The 23,805-nt window shown below is 46.0% G+C and overlaps 1 protein-coding gene across 1 annotated transcript in view; it reads right to left on the reverse strand.

The window, feature by feature from the left end:
• Positions 1–23,805, reverse strand: part of NELL2 (neural EGFL like 2) — a 467,229-nt gene that overhangs the window by 438,757 nt on the left and 4,667 nt on the right. The gene's annotated exons all lie outside the window — the stretch shown is intronic.

Below are 23,805 nucleotides of genomic sequence, written 5' to 3' on the forward strand. Positions count from 1 at the left end.
TTTGGCATTCTAAATGTTAGTATGATGTATAATACAAAGTTATATTGTGGTATTGTGTTAGCCAGAAAAATCGATGTAAATACTTTTATGCCAAAAATGACAAAAGTATTCTCGGAGTGATACCTTTATTGGCTAACCAGAAAAAAATATATACAGTATATATGCAAGCTTTCAGAGCACAGAGGCTCCTTCGTCAGGCAAGATTACAAATGAATTCATAAGACAAAAGTCACAACATTTGAGAGATGTTACAGTATGACATTTGTTCATGAGGTGGAGGGGGTGGTGCCTCCTACTGACAAGTCAGGGAGATCAAATTAGTTTTTTTTTGTTGCAAAATGAGAGGCCTTGGGAATGTTTAATTATCTGGAGGTGTGAATTGTGTCCATGTAGTGAGTCATAAACCCAGGTGTTATATTAAGTCCTGTTGTCAGTGAATTGAACAGCCTTATCAATTTGAATTCCCAAATTTTTATTTTTCTGTTGCCCTTGAAGTGACCTTTTAGTATTAAAACTTTTAGATCTTTCATACAGTGTCCACGGCCAGAGAAATGTTTTCCCACAGGTGTGTCCAGTTCATTCTTAATTGTGTGTCTGTGTAAATTCATTCTCGTTTGCAGTTTTTGCATAGCTTCTCCAATATAAACTCCTTCTGGGCACCTTGTACATTGTATCATGTACACCACATTTGAGGATGTACATGAAAAGACATCCATGATTTTGTAGTCCTGATTTGTGTTAGGTATGCAGACTGTATTTGAAGGCAACATATAGGTACAAGTTTTGCATTTTTTGTTTTTTCACTGATGGTGATGAGAGGACACTTCTGACAAGGAGATTCCTTAAGTTAGGGAGCTGTTTGCAGGAGAGAAGTGGTAGTTCTGGGAATATTTCTTTCAGTTTGCCATCTCTGTGGAATATTGGTTGGAGATCAGCACCAATTTTCCTTAGAATGTTCATGTGGGGGTTGTGTGTGACCACAAGAGGTATCCTGTTGTTGTCCTCGCTTTGTCTGTAATTCAGGAGGCTACTTCTTGGTATTCTTGTAGCTCTGTGGCTCTGCTCATCTATTACCAGTGGATGGTATCCTTGTTGTAGGAATGTATTACTCAGTGATAGTAGCGTTAGTATGAAAGGCAAGTGTAAACAAACATATTTATGAAAACTTGCTGTTACATGTAGCAAATTCTGATTCATGGAGCAACTTTAAGGCTTTGTTCCCACAATGAGCTTTTGGTGAGTTTTTGATGCTCAGAATTCCTGCACCTATTATTTAAATTAGGTTATTTGCGGTTTTTCATTGCGTTTTGGAGTGTGTTTTTATCACGTTTTTTGATGCTGCTGTTTTTGTCTGTTTGGTGTGTTATGCTTTAGCCCCTTAATGACCGCCGATACACATTAAAATGGCGGCCATCAAGGGGCCTTATTCTTTCATTGCCGTTTTAAAACGGTGATCGGGAATAAGGCTATAGCGCCCTCCAGAGTCAGAAATTCTCCAGGGTCTCAGCTACCGGGGATAGCTGAAACCCTGGAGAACATGATTAGGGATGGTTTTTTGGTTCCTGTTCTCCAAACGTGACATGGCATCCGGTCTAGATTATAGCCAATTTTGCATTCAAAAAGTCAAGCGGTGCTCCTTCCCTTCCGAGCCCTGCTGTGCACCCAAACAATGGTTTTCCCCCACATATGGCCTATCGGTGTGCTCAGGAGAATTTGAACAATAAATTTTGTGGTCTATTTTTTCCTGGTACCCTTGCAAAAATAAAATAAATTGGGGTCTGAATTAATTTTTTTGTGAAAAAAAGTTAAATTTTTTCCTTCCATGTTTCTTCAGTTCCTGTGAAGCACCTGAAGGGTTAATAAACTTCTTGAATGTGGTTTTGAGCACCTTGAGGGGTGCAGTCTTTTAGAATGGTGTCACTTTTGTGCATTTTCTGTCATATAGACCCCTCAAAGTGACTTCAAATGTGATGTGGTCCCTAAAAAAAAAAAAATGGTTTTGTAAATTTTGTTGGAAAAATGTGAAATCGATGGTCAACTTTTAACCCTTATAGCTTCCTAACAAAAAAAATTTTGTTGCAAAAATTGTCTAGATGTAAAGTAGACATGTGGGAAATGTTATTTATTAACTATTTTTTGTGACATAACTCTCTGATTTAAGGGCATAAAAATTAAGTTTGAAAATTGCAACATTTTCAAAATTGTCGCTAAATTTCCATTTTTTTCACAAATAAACGCAAGTGATATTGAATAAATTTTACCACTATCATGAAGTACAATATGTGATGAAAAAACAGTCTCAGAATCAGGGGGATCCGTTGAAGCGTTCCAGAGTTATTACCTCATAAAGTGACAGTGGTCAGAATTGTAAAAATTGTCCCAGTCATTAAGGACATAATTGGTTCCATTACTAAGGGGTTAAATGAAGCTGCTTTGTTTTTTTATACTTCCTGGTACAGATTGCATGCACTTTTATGCGTTTCCGCAGTGGAAACGCACTAAAATCGCATGCGTGGTTTTTACGTGCAGATTTTCCGCATCTAATGTAAGTCTATGGGGAAAATTCGCACAGAAAGCGCAGCGTACCGGCAAGAGAAATTGACATATTCCGGATTTGAAACACGCACCGCAGGTCAGTTTACGCTGAGTAATAAACAAAACACAAGGGGCAGGAGATTTCTATAAATCTCATCTACTTTGCTGGAACTGTAAGATGCTGCGTTTTTGATGTAGAAAAAATACACAGCGTCAAAAATGTACCAAAAGCTCATTGTAGGAATATGGCCTTAGGCCACATTCACATGTTCAGTATTTAATGAGTTTTTACCTCACTATCTGTAATCTAAAACCAGGAGTGGGACAATGAGAGGAAAAGTATAATTGAAACACGTCACCACTTCTGTATTTATCACCCTGGTTTTGGCTTACAAATACTAAGGAAAAATCTCAAATATTCAACTTGTGCACGAGGCCTAGTTTCCAAGATGAGCTTTTGGGGAGTTTTTGATGTTGCAGATTTTCTGCAGCATTTCTGTAAGTATTGTGTAAATTAGGTTACTTTAGTTTTTTTATTGCATTTTTGATGCTTTGGTTTTTGTTTCTTTTTGGTATGTCATGTTTTAAATAAAGCTGCATTTTTTTATTTTTTGATACTTCCTGCTATTTGGATTTGACAAATCTTCATGTGCAGATTACATGAGTTTTTGATGCGTTTCCGCACCTAATGTAAGTCTATGGGGAAAATCCGCATTTCAACCTCAGCGTACCCCCAAGAGAAATTGACATGCTGCAGATTTCAAACACGCACCGCAGGTCAGTTTACACTGAGTTAAAGAAAAGCACAGCGAGAATGAGATTTCTATAAATCCCATTGTAACGGGTCTGGGAGGTGGAACCTCAGAGCAACTATACAAAGGGGCAGTCCTTGTAAGGAAGCGGGTGGCTCCCAGGGAAAGCGGGCAGGTAGTCACGGCAAGTGACAAGGACAGTCTCTGGGTAGAAGGGCAGGAAGTCACGGCAAGTGACAGTCTCTTGACAGGCGGGTGGTCACGGCAAGTGACAGCAGGGTAAGAGTCTCTAGATGGGCAGGTGGTCAAGGCAAGTGACAGCAGGGTAAGAGTCTCTAGACGGGCAGGTGGTCATGGCAAGTGACAGCAGGGTAAGAGTCTCTAGACGGGCAGGTGGTCACGGCAAGTGACAGCAGGGTAAGAGTCTCTAGACGGGCAGGTGGTCACGGCAAGTGACAGCAGGGTAAGAGTCTCTAGACGGGCTAGCAGGCAGGTAGCAGGTGAGCGCTCCCAGGTGAGCGGGCAAGAGTCTCTGGACAGGCAGGTGGTCACGGCAAGTGACGGCAGAGCCTCCAGGTAGGCTAGCAGGCAGGTAGCAGGTGAGCGCTCCCAGGTGAGCGGGCAAGAGTCTCTGGACAAGCAGGTGGTCACAGCAAGTGACGGCAGAGCCTCCAGGTAGGCTAGCAGGCAGGTAGCAGGTGAGCGCTCCCAGGTGAGCGAGTAAGAGTCTCTGGACAGGCAGGCAGGTATCAGGCAGGTATCTGGCAGGTACTTCCTGGTCCGCAGGCGGACTGATCCATAGACAGACTGGCAGGTGCTGGTAGGCAGACTGTCGAACCACAGGATAGCAAGCAGGTAAGCAGATATCAGGCAGGTATCAAGCAGGAATCTGGCAGGTGACTGGCAGGTAACTGGTAACGGGACCTGAGGGCTGAAGCAGAGTTGAAAGGCTTTGCAACAACATTGCTCAGGCACCTCCATTTTGGAGGAGGTGCCTTATATATGGTGAGGTCCTCCAGCCATTGGCCAGGGACTCCTTAGGACGGCGCGCGCGGCCCCTTTAAGAGAGGGGGAGCGCGCGTGCGCCCTAAGCACAGAGGCCGGGAAGCAGCGCGCGCTGCCAGCAGAGCGGGAGGAAGATGCCGGGCACGGAGCGGAGAGGTGAGGGGAACGGCGTCCCTGCCTAGCAGGAGGCAGGGACGCCGACGCTACACCCATCCACTTTACTGGAACTGTAAGATGCTGGAAACATAGCTTTAAGCAGTAATGTGGTTGCAGTTTAGCATCCATACTAAAGCCAATATGCCTACACCTCTTGATGCTCCACTAAAATTAAATTCAATCTCCATAAGGTTCTATGGCTGCAATATTGCCACCTAAAGCAAGCAGAAGGCTTTGCTCCCACTACGTAGTTTTTTCTTCATATATTTCTTTCCTAGCCAAAATCATGATTGGATCCAAAAAGAGTAGTATAAATTGTCCAGTTATGAGCCATGGAAACTAAACTGTTTGAACGTGTCCTACAGAAGCTAAAACTATTCACATTTGACTGTAATCATATGTCATGCTATACGGCATTTACCTAATAACAGTGCATACGTTATCCCATTAGTGTCACAGACCTGCTTGATAATGAATTGAGGTACTACAATATTAATTAATGATAAATGACAAAGCACTTAAGACATGGCTACTTACATGTAGTATGATGGTCATTAGAAAATCAAGCTGGTTAGTATTCTGCTAAGACTAAACATGAATGAGCATAAATCAATAAATTCTATACAGGAGTATTTTATACAACTTTGATGTATGAGACTAATGGATGTCGAACAGTATTTCAGCTATATGCTTTATAATAGCACCAGGACACAAAATGAAAGAAATATATCCCTGCTTTAAGAAATCAAGGACTGGCTGCTTCCCAAGCTTTTAATGAACTGAATCAGCAATACAAGATACAAATACAATTTCCTTTTTCATACTGCATGTGCTATTGTTAGGACCAAGAGGACTGAAACCGGAACACTGCTACTAAGAGGAATTGAGCGAAAAGATTACCAGGGCCCTGGTCCAGCAGACACATTGGTAATCCGTGACCAATTGACCAGAGACCTGCAAATCTCCACCTACTTGCCAGCATCCCCGACACAATGCATGATGCCAACTGAATGCCCTAAGGATGCAGCAAGGAGATGGTTTGTAGACTACCAACATGGTCATTGGACAAGGGTTGTTGCGAATTGATTTGTGAAACGCCATGGTGTTCACACAAAGAATCAAGAAAATTTACTAATAAAGAAACCTCTAGTGATAATTCAGTTCCCATAAAAATTGTTGTTGGTCTCTCACATCTATCCAGTCCATTAATATTGTAGCTGCCAAATAATTTGAAATGATTTATAACAATACTTTAAAACTGTATTCACATCGAAGAATGTTATGGCTTATTGCTAAGACCCCTGTGTGACGATACAGCTTATAATCTTAATCAGCCAGACGTTTAGATTTGTTAATCCAAGAGAAATACACTATTATCTTTGCGTTGACTTGTAAATGTATGTGTATTTCTATGACTGGTCAAGAAGGACAGAGCAGTATTTGTATAACCCTGATTGTTGTCTTCTCTTGGTTGTGAAACAATGATGTCTGTTACTATGCTAATTGCATATTGTACTAAGCCAGCTGAATGTTGATTTAAAGAGCCCCCTGCTATACCAACTACGTAAATTGATTAGCTCAAACAATGAGACCTGAATGAGCCCTGCTTCTTTACCTCTGACCTTCAACTGATGACCTTAGCCACATATGTAAATAAAAAAAGGGATTTTCTATCATGCTGCAAAGAGAATTAAAGAGACCCGACAAGTAGAATCAAAGATGAGACTCTTTCAGACCAGGTTGGGATGATTAAGTCACCTAGCCCCATGGATATGTTGTTTGGGGTTGCCAGGTGGGACCCTTGCCTGGAACCCAGGGACACATTCAGAGAAGTCAGATTGGCCGGTCATCTGGCCCCATGGAAACTCTCAGAGAGGCCAGGGTGGGACCCTCGGGTCTCCTGGCCTTGTACCTCAATGGACTGCTAGCTTCCTAAGCTTGCTGCTACCTTCTCTCTGTGGGGGCCCCCAGAAGCGGGGGCCCACTGGTTGAGGTAGTTGGCCCTGGAAGTTCCAAAGTCGCAGCTGTTCTATCCCAGACGGGCCAGCGGAAGGGTGAGACTGTGTAATGTTGTACCATCTTGGGTATTAGCTGATACTGTTCTGTGTGATTATTGCCTGTTTGGTTGGTTCACTAAAGTATTACCACACTGTTTTACCCTCACCCTGTGTTGTCTGAGTAGTATTACACCCACGGAAGACCCTGTGTCTTCACATTTTGGGGGCAACAATGGGATGTGAAGATTTCAACCAGTGCCCCCCCCTGCTTCTGGGAGGCCCCCACAGAGAGAAGGCAGCAGCAAGCTTAGGAAGCTAGCAGTCCATCTGGCCCTGAGAGTTTCCATGGGGCCAGATGACCAGTTGGTCCCAATCTGGCTTCTCCAAATGTCTCCATGGGTTCCAGGCAACCAGATGATCCTACCTGGCAACCCCAAACAACATATCCATGGGGCCAGGTGATTTCATCGTCCCAATTTGGTCTCCCCAAATATATCCATGGGCTCTCTGATGGTCAATGGAGCAAATCTGTATCTTTCCAGTCAGGGCCATATACCCTTAGGCTGGAATCATGCAGAATCCAAATCTGTGTCTCTCTGGTTAATGCCATGCTTCCAAGCTGATGGTCTGAGAGTATCTGATCTTTGATTCTCTTTGTAAAGTCTACCTGCTACAGAGGCACATGTCCTTTTAAGTACAAATCCACAAGTCAAGGGATAGGGATGATATTATTCCACAGGGCTCAGGGCTCATTGTTTGTGCATTTAATCAATTTACATAGTTGGTATAGCAGGAGGCTCCTGTAAATAAACTAGCTAGTTTAGTATAATAAGCAATTAGCATAGTAACAAACATCATTGTTCACAAACCAATGGAAGACAACATTCATGTTTAGACAAATACTGGTCTGTCCTTCTTGACCAGCCACAGAAATACACATACGTTTACAAGTCAAAACAATAGTGTATTTCTCTTGGCTTAACAAATCTAACCGTCCGGTTGATTAAGATTATAAGCTGTATCATCACAACCTCCATGCCTTAAAAGCAAGAGATTAAATTTTTTTTTTTAATTTCTCATGCACAGTGTCATTCCCAGATAAGTGCAATACTGATCCAATCAAGTAAATGGGGCTGTATTGTTAGCAGGTGGTGGGGTGCAAAAATCTTATAAACTGTCATAGTTGTCTAAATGTACTGTTTTGTTTAATGTGCTACTTCCTTCATGAGAATTATAGTATGATCTTGTAAGTGCATCTAGTTTGTGTCATGCTACATTCACACATCCTAGTGCAGTGCGATTTTTTTTGCTCAGACAGCACACTGACCCATATGTAAAGTTCCCACTATGAGTTTTTGGTGAGTTTGACGCTGTGTATTTTCGTCAAAGAGAAGTGGTGGGGATATTGTAGAAATTTCAGGCCAACTGTGCCTATTTTTTAAGCACCATATACTGACCAGCGGTGCGTGTTTGAAACCAGCAACATGTTAAAATTCAGTGTACTGGCAAGAAAAATTAAGTGCGGATTTTCACCATAGAAAATATACGTTTTTAGCACAATTCCGCTGCAAAAACGCACTTAAAATGCATGTAATACACATGTTTGCATCAATAAAATGTAGTCACAGCCAAATACCAGAAAGTATCCAAAGCAACTTTATTTAAAACATGACACCCCAACAAGAGACAAAAATTTTAGTGTCAAAAAAATATGTAAAAATGCACTCGATGAAAAAAATGCAAGTAAACTAATATGTTCAGAAATGGTGCAGAAAATTTGCAACATTGAAAACTCACCAAATGCTCATCGTGGGAACATCACAGTAGAATTTCAATGATCCATATATATATCAGTTTTAAAAATGGGTCAGTTTTTGAGACTCAGAGCATGTTCTATTCTCAGCCATTTTGTGGTTCAGATTTGGCCATTAAAGTCTATGGAGAGGCATTGATAAAACTAGGGAGACTTACTTTGTACTTCTAAGTTCTTTCCTAGATTCATCCATTTTAAACTGAAAAACAGTGTTAAGAGTCAATGGATAAAGAAGATCAGACAGTCCAACAGCTTTAGTGAAAAAAGGTATAAGAAAAAAACAACTAGGATGCAACTAGGAAACAACTAGGATGATATCTGAGAAAAAGGATCAGTCTCTTTCTCTCGGTTGTTAAAATGCACATGGATGTGTGAATGTAGCCTTAGTCCAGGGTAATTTTCATCATACCTTCCAACTTTTGAAGAACAGAAAAAAGGGACAAATCATGCGGTGCGCCACAGCAAATTTTGACCATGCCTCTAGCAACACCCAATTACCATTTCTTTCTACCCTGGCAGGAGGAGGTATCAGAGGGATTTAGATTGAATTGTCCAATGGGATTTAGATCCAGACTCATTGCTGGCCACTCCAGAACTCTGCAGCGCTTTGTTTCTATCCATTTCTGGGTGCTTCTAAATGCATGTTTGGGGTCATTGTCCTGACCTAGGATGCAAACCCAGCTTTCTGACACTGAACACTACATTGCAACCCAAAATTCATTGGTAATCTTCATATTTCATGATGCTTTGCACACAGCCAAGGAACCCAGTGCCAGAGGCAGCAAAACAACCCCAAAACATCTTTGAACCTCCACCATACTGTAGGTAACTTGTTCTTTTCATTGTAGGCCTCATTCTGTTTTTGGTAAACAGTAGAATGATGTGCTTTACCAAAAAGCTCTATCTTGGTCTCATCTGTCCACAAAACGCATTCCCAGAAGGATTTTGGTTTACCTGCGTACATTTTTTTTGACAAACTGCAGGCTAGATTTTTTATGTCTCTTTGTCAGCAGTGGGGTCCTCCTGGATCTCCTGCCATAGCGTTTCATTTCATTCAAAAGTCAATGGATAGTTTGTGCTGACACTGATGCACCCCCAGCCTCCAGGACAGCTTGAATTTCTTTGGAACTTGATTGGGGCTGATTATATGTCCTGCGTTTCAACCTTTCATCAATTTTTCTCTACTGTCCACATCCAGGGAGATCAGTTACAGTGCCATGGGCTGTAAACTTCTTGATTATGTTGTGCAATGTGGACAAAGGAACATCAAGATCTCTGGAGATGGACTTTGAGAGTGTTGGTATTTTTTCAACAATTTTGGTTCTCAAGCTGTCAAACAGTTCTCTTCTCCTCTTATGCTTAGTGTGGCACACACAGGCACATAATGCAAAGATTGAATCAACGTCTCCCCTTTTTATCTGGTTTCTTATCTTCCCACAGGTGAGTTTGAACGAGCATCACATGCTTGAAACAAAGTTGTTTACACAAAATTTTGGAAAGGTGCCAACAATTTTTTTACGGCCCACTTTTGGGGTTTTGCTTGAAATGATGTCCAATTTGCCATTTTTTTTTGTTCCAATAGACAAAGGAAATAAATGTGGATAGCAAAACATGTGTAATTGCAATAATTTTCTGGGAGAAATACTTCATTTTCTGGAACAATTTCAAGGGTGCCAACACTTTTAGCCATGACTGTACGACATCTGGTTTTTTTTGCGTCTGTAAAGCTGTGTTCACACACTGCATAAATATATTTTTGGTGCATTTTTTTATGTCTTTGCCCCCTTATTTGATGACTTTTGGTGCAGATGTGAAGCAGCATTTTTTAAGTGTTTTTTTATAGTACAAAAAAGCTTTGATTCTGCACTTAATGTAAAATACTTTTATGCCCAAAAATGACAAAAGAGCATTTGTAATCCTGCCTGAAGGAGCCTCTGTGCTTGCTATGAAATCTTGCAAATATATTTTTTCTGGTTAGCCAATAAAGGTATCACTCCTAGAATACACTTACCGTATATTCCGGCGTATAAGACGACCTGGTGTATAAGACGACCCCCCTACTTTCCTGTTAAAATATAGAGTTTAGGATATATTCACCGTATAAGACTACCCCTTTTCCAACGCATACCAAACACCGGTAAAAATTAAAAAAAAACAGATTTGATTTTAACATGGTCCTTTTTTAATTTAAATTCTTATGACATGCAGGTATATAGCAGGAAAACTGTCACTCATAAACATATTAAAATAGGGGGGACCCCACGTCATTTTTTGGGGGGGTCCCCCATTCTAATAGCTAGTAAAGGCTAGGTATTCAGCTGGGGGCTGATATTAGTAGCCTGGGAAGCTCCGTGGGTATTACCCCCTTCCCAGACTTCAAACATCTGCCCCAGCCGTCTGCTTAACCTCCGCTAGAGACTATAATGATGGTGGATCCCACGCCAATTTTCTTTTTAAAAAATCCTTTATTTTAACACTAAATGACAATTGAGGGGTTAATAAAGATGCAGTCCCTAAATTATTATTAATTTTATAATTAATTTTTCCCAAAAATGTTGACGTGGGCTTCGCCATATTTTTGTGTCCAGCCAGGTACAGCAGGCAGGAACGGGCTGCCCCCAACCACCAGCTGCCTATTTGTACCTGGCCGGACACAACAATATAGGGAAGCCCTTTTTTTTTAATTATTTCATGAAATAATTAAAAAAAAAGACGTGGGGCTTCGCCCTATTTTTGTGTCCAGCCAGGTACAACTAGGCAGCTGGGGGCTGGAATCTGCAGCGCAGGGAGACCCAAGCTTTCTGGGCCCCCCCCCGCTGCAAATTGCAGTCCGCAGCCACCCCGGAAAATGGCGCGTTCATAGAAGCGCCATCTTCTGGCGCTGTACCCAACTCATCCAGGGCCCTGGTGCGGTGGCTCACTGGGTAATAAAGGGGTTAGGGCCAGCTTGGCATTATCAGCTGGCCCTAAGCCCGAAATTCATGGGGTCACGCCAATATTAGACATGACCACCATGAATTTCTAGTAAAGTAATTAAAAAAAACACAACACCCAGAATAAAGTCCTTTAATTGAAATAAAGACACAATTTTTTAATGTTCTAAATTAAACCATACTTACCGTCACGCCCATTCCAGCTGAAGCCAACGATCTCCTGCAATAAAAGTAAAATAATAAAGCAACCTCATCCTTACCTCTCCATGGTTCCCAGGACCGGTCCAGCTCTGCTACATTCACATGACAGGCTGCACCGCAGCAGAACGCTGCCGTTCAGCTTGCCATGCGGCAGACACTGAGAAGCGCAGGCATGCTTGTGCTCCTCAGTGTCTGACTGTGACGGCATCCAGATGAGCCGAGATCATGTCCAATGAACTCGGCTCACCTCATGCACGTCACTGACAGCGTGGGAAAATTCTCCTGCTCCCCGCATGCGCAGTAGAAGTTTCCCACGCTGTCAGTGACGGACGTCCAGGAGGTGAGCTGAGTTCATTGTCGGCTCATCTGGATGCCGTCACAGCCAGACACTGCAGAGCGCAAGCATGCCTGCGCTTCTCAGTGTCTGCGGGATGACAGGCTGGATGGCGGCGTTCTGCTGCGGTCCAGCCTGTCATCTCGATGTAGCAGAGCTGAAGCTGTCGTGGGAACCATGGAAAGGTAAGGATGAGGTTGCTTTATTATTTTTCTTTTATTGCAGGAGATCGTTGGCTTCAGCTGGAATGGGCGTGATGGTAAGTATGGTTTAATTTAGAACAATAAAGAATTGTGTCTTTATTTCAATTAAAGGACTTTATTCTGGGTGTTTGTGTTTTTTTTAACTTTGACTATGGGGTTAGTAATGGGGGTGTCTTATAGACGCCTCTCCATTACTAACCTGGGCTTGATGTCAGCTGGCATTATAAGCTGACATCAACCCCAACCCTATTACCCCCTGCCACCGCACCAGGGCAGCGTGGAAGAGCGAGGCTAAGTGCCAGAATTGGCGCATCCTATGGATGCGCCATTTCTGGGGCGGCTGACGGCTGGTGTTTCTAGCCTGGGAGGGGGCCAATATTCATGGCTCCCTTCCTGGGCTATTAATATCAGCCCCCAGCTGTCTGCCTAGCCTTTGCTAGCTATTAAATTAGGGGGGACCCCACGTCATTTTTTTTGGGGGGTCCCCCATTTTAATAGCTAGTAAAGGCTAGGTATTCAGCTGGGGGCTGATATTAGTAGCCTGGGAAGCTCCGTGGGTATTACCCCCTTCCCAGGCTTCAAACATCTGCCCCAGCTGTCTGCTTAACCTCCGCTAGAGCCTAAAATTAAGGGGAACCCCACGCCAATTTTTTTTTAAATAAATCCTTTATTTTAACACTAGATGACAAGTACAGTAACCAACACTGTCACTGTACTTCATATATATGTGACTGACATGTTTCTATCTATCTAATCTATGTGTGAAGCTCTATTCTGTCTGTTATAAATTGTCGGGTACCGCTGCTGAATTGCCGGCCGGCTTTTTTAAAGAGACGGTGCATGAAAACACTATTATTTGTTTTAATAAATCCTTTACACTAAATGACAAGTACAGTAAGCAATACTGTCACTGTACTTCATATATATGTGACTGACATGTTTCTATCTATCTAATCTATGTGTGAAGCTCTATTCTTTCTATTCTAAATTGTCGGGTGCCGGCTTATGCCGCTGCTGAATTGCCGGCTTTTCATATATTGTCACAGAAGCGATGCGAACTTCCCAGCTCCGGACACAGCGCAGCGCTTCTGTGACAAGTGAAAGCTGTCGGCACAGAAGCCCTGCGCTGTGTCCGGAGCTGGGAATACGCAGCGATGTGTCAGTTTCAGCACAGAAGCGCTGACTGTCTGGACCTACCGCCGCCGTATTTTAACTCCCTCCACCTTATATTAACTCCGACATGGCAGGGATACGGCCACGGCAGCTTATTAACACCCCCAGAGTATCCCCGCATGTCAATTTCTGAAAGTTCAAAAGCATTACCGGCGTATAAGACGACCCCAGACTAGACAGAAGATTTTTCAGTCTTCAAAAGTCGTCTTATACGCCGGAATATACGGTAATCATTTTTGGGCATAAAAATATTTACATCGATTTTTCTGGGTAACACAGTACCACATTATAACTTTGTATTGTACATCATTCTGCACTTATAAAAAAACTACAGTTACTTTTTAACATTTTTTTAGGCTCCACATAGAAGGCTCTAGGAAAAAAAACAAAAAACAACAAAACCGCACAGTTTAGCACCATCTTTAGACGTACAGTGGGCGCACTTTTCATGAAATCACATCCACTTTACTTTGCTAGTTAAACACAACAGAATTTCTGTACAAAAAAAAACTGTGGATAAAATCAAGCATTTACGCTACATGTGAACACGGCCTAAATGTCCAAGCACAGTGAATGTGATTTCATGAAAAAAATCTGCCCTCGGTGCGTCTAAAGATGCTTTTGTACTGTATGGTTTTCGTGCTTTTTCTCTATAGGCTTCTTTGTGGAGCCTGCAAAAAACGCATGTAATAAAAACCACGTTCTTGCATATTTAAGTGCAGAATCAAAGCTTTTCTATACTATTAAAAAAGCATTAAAATCACTGCTTCGCATCTGCACCAAAAATGTATCAAATAAGGGGGAAACCACAAAAGAAATGCAGCAAACACACAACAATCAGAGAAGATTGTTATTGCGTCATGTGGTGTGGACACTTGCAGAAAAAAAAAGCAGCATTTACGCTACGTGTGAACAATGCCTCAGCATTAGATTTTTATTACATGTTTTATGGGTTTAATATAGAAAAAAAAAATCACTCATGCCATTTTTTTACTTCATTATTGTGAATAATTTGATCGCTATGTTGTTCAGGTTATTATGACACCATATATGCCAGTTATTTGCGGATTTGTGATGTTTATTATTTTTTAAAAAAGCGCATTAACAATCATATTATTGCAATTGTTTTTCATTATTTTTTTGTAATTTTATAGGAAGAAAAAAACGTATTCTCTCTCAAAAAACAGGGACATAGAAATACACTGCTACGAACAGCTGTATTTCTATGTATCAGCATAATCTGCCTGTGGGTTCAGAGCCTGCAATGCAGCTTCAAGTATAGAAACTGCTCACCTGCTGATCAGTATGTGTCACCCCAGGCCTGGGTGCCACAAATATTAAAGGCTGTGTCTGAGAGCAGGAGGGAGGTTCTCTGGTCAGGGACAATTAGCATACAGCACCTCCTGTTCCAGGCCAGTAGGGGGAGCAGGCTGCCCCTATAAAAGCTGGAACTGAGGGCGGGGTCATGGAGAACTGGACGACCTAGCTCAGGACTGAGACTAGTCCCAGAGAAGGAGGGACAGTTGAGCTGTAGCCAAGGAGTCCGTGAGGCAGTGGAGAAGCTGCGAGCCAGGGACAGAGGCGACGAGAGCCGGTCCTAGCTGAGAGAATCACTACCGGACATTGGGGTCCGAGGCTGTCTGGGTTGCAAGTCCTGCAGCAGATAACCAACCCGCAAGGGATTTCAGGTTCCTTGGCCTAAGAAGCCTGGAGGCTCCGCCACACAGAGGGACCAGTACAGCACGGAGAAGTAACAGGTACCTAAGGCCCGAGTCGCAAGCCATCCAGGCGAAGTACACGGCCAGCTCAGGGACGTAGGCTATCATACCACGAAAAGGGGGATAGTCAGCAAGGGCAGAGAGAGAACGGTAGGCCTTCACACTCACCCTGACCAGTGGGGCTCGCCCGAATGTTCTCAGACACCCAGGCCCATTCCTACCCAGTACTCCTGTTGGGTCATTAGAAATACCTGCAATAAAGACCCTGGACTGTTTGAAGCGGTCTCTGAACTCTGATTATTGCGGCCTACACCATCACCCCCAGCATCCACCTACATTGCCCTGAGGCTACACTCTTCCCGTGGGGAGTTATCCTATCCCTGTGCTGCACACCAACACCAGCCTCAGCGGTCTGCCGTACAGCGGCGGTCACCCCTGACCGCAATCCACGGGTGGCGTAGTCGGACATTCATAGCTCTACAAATAGACTGCCACAGTATTTGGTCTGACCACCCTGAGCCACTACTACTCCCAGCATCGCACTGAAGCCCGGTACCGGGTGCCCCACGGCCCAGGGGGCGAGTCAGCTTTGGCGTAGTCGGCAGGATTGTGACCAACCTGCTACAAACGGGTATTGCGTGCCTGAAAAAGACTTAGTACGTACCTTAAAAAGAGGTTTCCCGCCATCCGGAGCCGTTTCCTGCCATCTTCAGCCATTTCCCGCCATCCTCAGCCGTTTTCCCGCCATCAGGCGCCATCTTCGGGACGCCGCGCGGGAAGAAGAGGGGCGTGGACGTCCAAACCGCGTGAGATCTGAAGCCCCGCCCTACGCACGGACGCTGCGCAAGGTCCTGGAAGGAGAGAGAGCGACGCTGACATCACCAGGACGCGACGCAAGGTCCTCGCCCAGAGCAGCACCAGCGGAGCCGCGGCCTACAGAAGAGGATCGCTGGAAGGTAGGCCACGGTTAACTAGGGGGAAGGAAGATGACGGACGCGGAGGGACCTTCTACCACCAGCGTGGCTGCAACAGTGGTGATGCTGTACTCCATGCCCTACATCCCTGGAGCGGCCTGGCTGCCCCAATACTCAGGGGAATCCCATACATTAACTGACTTTAAGGAAAGACTGCACAGTTTATTTAAAGTTTATCCCCTGACAGAAGAACAGAAAGTGAGCATTCTGACGGGGCAGCTAACCGGTGCAGCCCAGCGGGAAGTGAAATCATGGTCAGATGAGGAGAAAAGGACTGTAAAGGACATTCTGACCCGGCTGCGGAGTACCTTTGATACCCGTACCTCAGCAGAAATCAAAATGCGGTTCTATGGCTGTAAGCAGCGAGCCCAAGATAGTATCAGAGACTATGCCTTGAACCTGCAAGAAGCTCTGGGAGCAATAAAGCATGCTGACCCTGGCAGCGTGCAGGACACTGATAAACTGTTGACTGACCAGTTCATAGAAGGTCTGCTGTCCAGCGCCCACAGAACCCAGTTGTGCCTTATGGCCCTACAGAACCCTGATCTGACTTTTGTGCAGTTCAAGGATAGGGCCATCCGGGTGCTTCGAGAACCCACACCAGGTGGCGCTGTAGCTTCCTGGCGCCCTGCCGTCACTTACCACCAGGGGGCGGCGCCCTACCCCGCAGACCTTGTGGGGGCTGATGCACAGGCCCTAAATCCATCCCAGCCTGCAAACCTGCACCATCAGGTCCAGGAGTTAACAAAGAGTGTGGCTGCACTGACCAGAACCGTACAGTCGTTGCAGGTGGAACCGTCAAGACCAACCAGGCTAGCTTCCAGTCCGGAGGATGTCCCGTGGCGTCGACAGAGGAGGATCCCGTCGTTCAGAGGGAGGCCCGCCGACCGTTACACTGAGGATGGACAGCCGATTTGCCGCCGTTGCCGTCAGCCAGGACACATAGCAAGGTACTGTACTTTAAAGGTCCGACGTGGGGCAGAGGGTCAACCCCCAGGCATAAGGTCATCAGGCCCGTCTAATTGGCGCGATAAGTACGTGGGGGGGATGCCCGGTCTTACCCGTAGTGCTGAACGGTATCCCCATGAGTGCACTACTGGACACCGGGTCTCAAGTGACTACCATCCCCTACGTACTTTTCAAGCAGCACTGGAGTGACACTGACATAACCCGCTATCCAGACAGTAACTTGAGCATCATCGCCAGCAATGGCCAGCCCGTGCCGCAGGTGGGGTTCAGAGAGATGACCATCAAGATTGGTAAGGTGGAACTGCCGGCACAGGGAGTGATCATTGTGGACATTGACCGTCGTGAAAGTCACCCTAAAATAACCTTGGGTACTAATGTGATTGAAAAATGTCTTTCAGAAGTAATTGTGATTTTGCAGCAGGTGGCGATGAATGCGAGCTCCAGCCAACAGAGGGTCCTCCAGAAAGAGATAAGAGCCCTGATGAGACGGCAACAGGTAGAACTGTCTGGTGGTGAGATCGGTAGCGTGAGGATGAGCGACCCGTTCCCCATTGCCATGCCTCCCAAAAGTGAAATGATGATCTGGTGTCGGACTGCAATCGGGTTAAGAGGGAGAGACTACCAAGCCATGGTAGAACCCGTGTACTCAGACAGCAGGCCCACCATTATGACAGCCAGGGGGGTGGTTGATGTCCCTCATGGAAGGGTGCCCGTCCGGATCTTAAACATCGGGGAAAGGGAAGTACACTTGCCCCGGTACGCTACACTAGCCAAATTGTTTGCCGTCGAACACAATGCTATCAGGGTCGTGGAACCCTTGCCTCCATCTCCCCCGTTGGAGGGTAATGGCTCCCAGAAACACAAGGAGGACTGGTGCCAGAAACTCCATGTGGGTGCTGACTCCACTCCCCTGCACCAAAAACAAGGAGTCTACCGGGTGGTTCAGGAGTACGAGAGAATTTTTAGTAAGCACCCGCTACACTTCGGCCGAGTAAAGGGAATAGAACACCACATCCCCACGGGGAGCCACCCACCAATAAAAGAGAGGCACAGACCTGTACCCCCTGCACACTATCAGAACGCAAAGGGCACGCTGAGAGAAATGAAAGAAGCCGGGGTCATTAGAGACAGCTGTAGCCCCTGGGCAGCCCCCTTGGTTCTGGTAAAAAAGAAAGACGGTACCATGAGAATGTGTGTGGACTATAGACAAATCAATCGTATCACCCATAAAGACGCGTACCCGTTACCTAGGATAGAGCAGTTTTTAGCCGCACTAAAATCAGCTAACTTCTTCTCTACTTTGGATCTTACTAGCGGGTACTGGCAGGTTCCTGTGGCAGAGGCTGACAAGGAGAAGACCGCCTTCACCACCCCAATGGGATTGAGTGAATTCAACTGTATTCCATTCGGGCTCTGCAATGCACCCGGGACCTTCCAGAGGCTGATGGAATGCTGTCTAGGGCACCGAAACTTCGAGACGGTCCTACTTTACCTGGACGACGTGATCGTTTATTCGAAGACCTACGAGGACCATCTAAAACACCTGGCAGAGGTGTTCGAAGCCCTGGCAGGCTATGCCATGAAAGTGAAACCCTTCAAGTGCCATCTGTTAAAGCCAAAGGTACAGTACCTGGGGCACGTGGTGAGTGCAGAAGGAGTAGCCCCCGACCCCGACAAGGTCACAGTAATCAAGAGCTGGCCAAGCCCCTCAAACATCAAAGAAGTGAGGCAGTTCCTCGGGTTGGTAGGCTACTACCGAAGGTTCATCCCCGGGTTCACTAAGATGGCAGCTCCAATGCAGGACCTCCTGATAGGTCAGTCTAAATCCAGAAGTCAGAAGCCACCCTTCAAGTGGGACAAGCCGGAAGAGGAGTCCTTCCGCCAGTTGAAGATGGCCCTCACGGGGGATGAGATCCTGGCCTACCCCAATTATGGCCAGCCTTTTATCCTCCACACAGACGCCAGAAATGTGGGGCTGGGAGCCGTACTGTCCCAAAACCAACAGGGCAGAGAAAGGGTGATCGCGTACGCCAGCCGGAAGCTGAGGCCCATTGAAAGGAACCCAGAGAATTACAGCTCCTTCAAGCTAGAATTCTTGGCAGTGGTATGGGCCGTCACAGAATGGTTTAAGCATTACCTGGCCTCCGCAAAGTTCACAGTGTACACGGACAACAACCCGTTGACACACCTGGACAATGCCAGACTAGGTGCCCTAGAACAGCGGTGGATGGCCCGGCTATCAAATTATGACTTCACAATCAAATACCGGGCAGGCAGAACCAACGCCAATGCAGACGCTCTATCAAGAATGCCCCACCTACCCGAAGGAGAAGAAGACTCGGAAGAGCTGGAGGAAGTAGAGCTCCCTGCGTTACACCAGTATGGGGCCACTCAGTATTCTCACCGGGTAAGAGACAATGACCTAACCACCGTCATGTTTAACCCCTTACCCCACCACGGCTGGGCTGAAAACGCAAGATAGTGACCCTGCAGTTCGCCTGGTGAAAGACCTGTTAACCCAGGCAGACGCTAGCCCTGGCCCGGACGCTCCAGAGTAAGCCAAGCAGTTATGGAAGGAGAAAAGCAGGCTATTCCTCTACGAAGGTAAGCTGTGCAGAAGGCTTGTCAACCACCGGACGCACGAGCTGACCTGGCAGGTAGTGGTCCCGAGACGGGATGCAGCAATGGTCCTGGAGGCCTACCATGACAGAGCGGGACACTTCGGGTGGAAGAAACTGGAGTTCCTACTGAGAGAGCGGTTCTACTGGGTCGGAATGAGAGGGGCCATAGAGAAGTGGAGCAGGGACTGCGGCCCATGTAACCTCAGAAGGAAGGATGGTACCAGCCAGAAAACACCCTTGATGCCCATCGTCACCAGGCAGCCTCTTGAGCTGGTAGCTCTGGACCATGTGAAACTGGCTCCAAGCCGGTCGGGCTACGTTTATGCCCTGACAATAGTGGACCACTATTCCCGGTTCCTGGCGGTGGTTCCTGTTAAAGACCTGACAGCCCAAACAGCGGCCAGAGCCTTCCAGCAACACTTCTGCCGTCCACACGGGTATCCGGAACAGGTCTTGACAGATCAAGGTCCAGCGTTTGAGGCTGAAGTATTCCAGGAGTTCTGAAACCTCTATGGCTGTAGGAAGATTCGGACAACGCCTTACCACCCGCAAACCAATGGGCTGTGTGAGAAAATGAACAATATCCGCCTGTGGCCGGAGAAGCTGCCAGACCTGATTGACTTGTACAACCATATCCCGGTGAATGCTACAAATTGCACCCCGGCTTACCTGATGCGAGCAAGACCAGGTAAGCTGCCTATAGACCTGGAGATGGGAGTCCTGACACCCGAGGACACCTCCCCAGATGCGGACTGGGATATGGAACGGCGGCTACAGTACAAGAAGGTACAGGAAAGTGTGGAGAGGAGTCTGGCTTAAGCGAGAGAAAAACAAGAGAGGCTCTTCAACCAACACGCCCCTGCTGGTCCCCTGGAACCTGGTGAGCAGGTCCTGAAGCGGAAGAAAAAGCTGGATGACCAGTGGGAGAGAGACCTGTACACAGTACTGCCGTCCAACCACGACAACCCAAAGGTATGTGTAATTACCAAGGATGGAGGAGAAACCACTAGCACTGTCTCCAGAGACCACCTAAAACGGTGCCCCGAGCAACTGCAGAGTCCAAGTGAAGATCAAGATGACCTTGAGCCCGCAGTGGACAAGGAAGAAATGATCAGCACCGTTTTCGGAGAGTTCCCTCGGTCTTGGACTCGGATAAACGATGCCATAGTGGTACCCGTCCTACACTTCCTTCAACCTACCCAGCAGGAGCCTACAGGAGAGCAGGAAGAACAAGAAGAACAAGCAGCTCCGGAGGCAGAAGAACCCATGCCAGCAGCCCAGGAGAGTCAACCCTCTGCTGACAGTGAGCCTGCCATGCCTGCGGTAAGCCAAAGGACCCACAGACAGCTGCCTGCCCTGCCTGTAAACACAGCTAGTAGCTGTACCCTTAATACTAGTGGGGAAAGCCAGGTTAGACCACCACCAGACAGTGGGTTACGGAGGTCAACCCGGAGCACTAGGGGTCAAATGCCAGCTCGCTGGAAGATCTAAATGCACAATGTATATACTTAATGTTTTCTGTTTGTACCCTGGTTATTAATACTGTTTTCCCAGTTTTTCTAGATACATGGACTAACAGGTTATGAACTTTGAGTAACCGGGACTTCCTTGTAAATATGTTCAGAGCCTAACCAAAGGAATGAATAAAGACTGTCAAGGACTCGGGCCAAGGACAGACCCCCACCTGGTTAAGGCTCCCGTTGTGTTGGTGATATGGACACCCGGTCAAAGACCACACTGTGACCTAAAGAACTCAATATGTGATGTTGTTCGTTATTTCCTTCCCTGTTGTGTTTATGGTCATAAATTTATACCCTGTATTTGTGTTTCCTGTTTAGTCCCGGAGTACTAAATTTTACTAGAGGGGAATGTGTCACCCCAGGCCTGGGTGACACAAATATTAAAGGCTGTGTTTGAGAGCAGGAGGGAGGTTCTCTGGTCAGGGACAATTAGCATACAGCACTTCCTGTCCCAGACCAGTAGGGGGGAGCAGGCTGCCCCTATAAAAGCTGGAACTGAGGGCAGGGTCAGGGAGAACTGGACGACGTAGCTCAGGACTGAGACTAGTCCCAGAGATGGAGGGACAGTTGAGCTGTAGCCAAGGAGTCAGTGAGGCAGTGGAGAAGCTGAGAGCCAGGGACAGAGGCGACGAGAGCCGGTCCTGGCTGAGAGAATCACTACCGGACATTGGGGTCCGAGGCTGTCTGGGTTGCAAGTCCTGCAGCAGATAACCAACCCGCAAGGGATTTCAGGTTCCTTGGCCTAAGAAGCCTGGAGGCTCCGCCACACAGAGGGACCAGTACAGCACGGAGAAGTAACAGGTACCTAAGGCCCGAGTCACAAGCCATACAGGCGAAGTACACGGCCAGCTCAGGGACGTGGGCTATCATACCACGAAAAGGGGGATAGTCAGCAAGGGCAGAGAGAGAACGGTAGGCCTTCACACTCACCCTGACCAGTGGGGCTCGCCCGAATGTTCTCAGACACCCAGGCCCATTCCTACCCAGTACTCCTGTTGGGTCATTAGAAATACCTGCAATAAAGACCCTGGACTGTTTGAAGCGGTCTCTGAACTCTGATTATTGTGGCCTACACCATCACCCCCAGCATCCACCTACATTGCCCTGAGGCTACACTCTACCCGTGGGGAGTTATCCTATCCCTGTGCTGCACAACAACACCAGCCTCAGCGGTCTGCCGTGCAGCGGCGGTCACCCCTGACCGCAATCCACGGGTTGCGTAGTCGGACATTCATAGCTCTACAAATAGACTGCCACAGTATTTGGTCTGACAACCCTGAGCCACGGGATCGGGTTGCCACTACTACTCCCAGCATCGCACTGAAGCCTGGTACCGGGTGCCCCACGGCCCAGGGGGTGAGTCAAGTACAGGCTGCAGTTCATAGCTTTAGTTGCTGCCTGCAAATATGCCATTTGTGAGTTCAATGCGCAGGGAGACCACATCTCAAGAAACAATTGTTTTTCATTATTTTTTTGTAGTTTTATAGGAACAAAAAAATCTGACCTTTTTCTTTTTATCTATAGAATACAAGGACATAGAAATACACTGTTATATACAATGTATTCCTATAACCTGCCTGTGGGTTCAATGCCTGCAATGCAGCTTCACAAATACCAAATTCTCCAATGCAGATCAAAGTAGGCTGTGGTTCAATGATTTAGCTACTGCAAAGACAGAAGTTGTGGGTTCAATTCCTGGTGGAGACCAGATCACAAGAATATAATTGTTTACTTAGTTAATGTAGTGTGTGCAGAAAGATGCCAGCCTTGTCCCTTGAGGAGGAGGACCTACAGAGTGATGAAGAGAGTGAGAGGAAGTCGGGACAGTCCTGCTGAATCCGGGATGGTTGGCAGCTATGGGTTTATCCAAATTACCATGTGTGTGCCTGATTTTTACATCTATGTAATTGTGCAATCAATGCATCCGTGTGCAATCCATTTTCATACATCTACATTCAAATATGTATATAACCAAATAAAGGTCATAGATTAAAGAGATAAGCTTAAACTAAAATGTATTTAAATCCTAAATGTATCTAATGTCATAATCTAATCTTTTTTCTAATTTACTTTGACTAAAACGTCCCTATCGTTTCCTCACTACGCTATCTAACTGCTTTATTTTTTTTTATGTACTTCCTATATGATGATGCTTTGTTTGAGAATCCCAGTGCATGTTGGGATACTCAAATGAGCTATCATCAGAGGGCAGAGACGTGGACACCCTGACCACGAGAGTCATCAGTGATATCCATTTCAGGGGCTGGGCTAGTCTCTGCTCTACTGAGCAAGCGTTAGTTGTCAATTCCGGTGGATGCTCAGTAGAATCTTGCACGATTCGTTAAAGGGTTGATTGTGACTTGTAGGATTGCTACTTCCAATAGGTGGCGCTATAGAGCTCAAGTCCTCTTTTTCTCTGAAGAGGCAATTTTCATATTAAATTTCCCAGAGGAGCATTGCATGGCAAATAAGCCTCCTTACCTTGGTATGCCAGAGTCGGTGTGTCACTCTCCACAAGGAGAAATGTTACCCCTTAGACCTCAGTCCAGAGCCTCTCACCTAGCCAAATAAGTACAAATACTTTGCACTGATGAGGGCCAAAAGCCCGAAACACCGTATCTTCAAATTGAGATTCTGATTTGGCTATTATCCTAAGTCATATTGCATGACTCGGTAAAGGGTCGATTGTGACTTGTAGGATTGCTGCTTCCAATAGGTGGCGCTATAGAGCTCAAGTCCTCTTTTTCTCTGAAGAGGCAATTTTCCCAGTAGGATCTTGTCACTGTGCAATATTCTTCTTAGGTCACAGTGCCAATGCGCTCTCTCACCAGCTCTGATGAGAAGTGATGAGCCAGCAAGAGAGTGAACTGTCAGTGTGCATTGTGAAGGAGAGAACTGTTA

This window comes from Phyllobates terribilis, unplaced genomic scaffold, assembly GCF_046119375.1.
Source record: "Phyllobates terribilis strain yellow unplaced genomic scaffold, ASM4611937v1 Scaffold_11__3_contigs__length_659146591, whole genome shotgun sequence".
In the NCBI taxonomy this organism is placed as follows: Eukaryota; Metazoa; Chordata; class Amphibia; order Anura; family Dendrobatidae; genus Phyllobates; species Phyllobates terribilis.